The following is an 835-nucleotide window of genomic DNA, read 5'->3' as shown; positions in this document are numbered from 1 at the left end:
TAAGTGCCATTGAGTTGGGTCCAACTCATAGTGACCCTCTGTAGGGTTTTCAAGGAGTGGCTGTTGAGTTTGAACCACCAACATTGTGCTTCAAACTGACCTTGGGATTTAGTTGTTTTATCCCACAGTGCTAAACCATTAAGAATATTAAAAGAGCACTGTAAATTGAACCTAATAAGGAAGTTCTGGTGTGACTCTGTAGGATAAACCATCCACACAGGAACTGTTTGAACTGCAAGGTTGGTCAGTTGGTATTACTTAGTCTGTAAAGACCATGTTCTACATTCTACTTTGGTGAGTACTGTCTGGGATCTTAAAAACTCATGAGCAGCTATTTAAAGTGAAGTTATTTGTCACTCTAAGTGTGGAAAAAAAGGAGAGTAATGAAAATTGAATATGCTTAGAATCAGTTAGTCCAGTGGACTAATGAATAATGTGAACATCAGTTACCATGACTCTGTGACAATAAAAAACTAGACAGTACCTGGAAACCACAAAAAATGACTCTGAAAGGCTCATATTAGAAGGTACTAGATAGAGTGGGAGAAAATGTAAAATGTCACTGTTTAAAGATAGAAAAGGGAAACAACATAATGGTAGAACATATTTGCAAAATATATATCTAAAAAGTCGTATGTCATAATATGTAAAGAATCTTACCATTTGACAGTAAGAAAAAAATTCTAATTACAAATTTGGCAATAAATCTGAACAAACAGCTCACTGAAAAGATGAACAAATGGAAAAAAAGTATACAAATATTTTTAACATAAAGGAGCTCTGGTAGCGTAGTGGTTACGAATAGGGCTGTGAGCCACAAGGTCAGCAGTTCGAA

This window comes from Chrysochloris asiatica, unplaced genomic scaffold, assembly GCF_000296735.1.
Source record: "Chrysochloris asiatica unplaced genomic scaffold, ChrAsi1.0 scaffold00153, whole genome shotgun sequence".
NCBI lineage: Eukaryota > Metazoa > Chordata > Mammalia > Afrosoricida > Chrysochloridae > Chrysochloris > Chrysochloris asiatica.
This window is presented reverse-complemented; position numbering follows the sequence as displayed.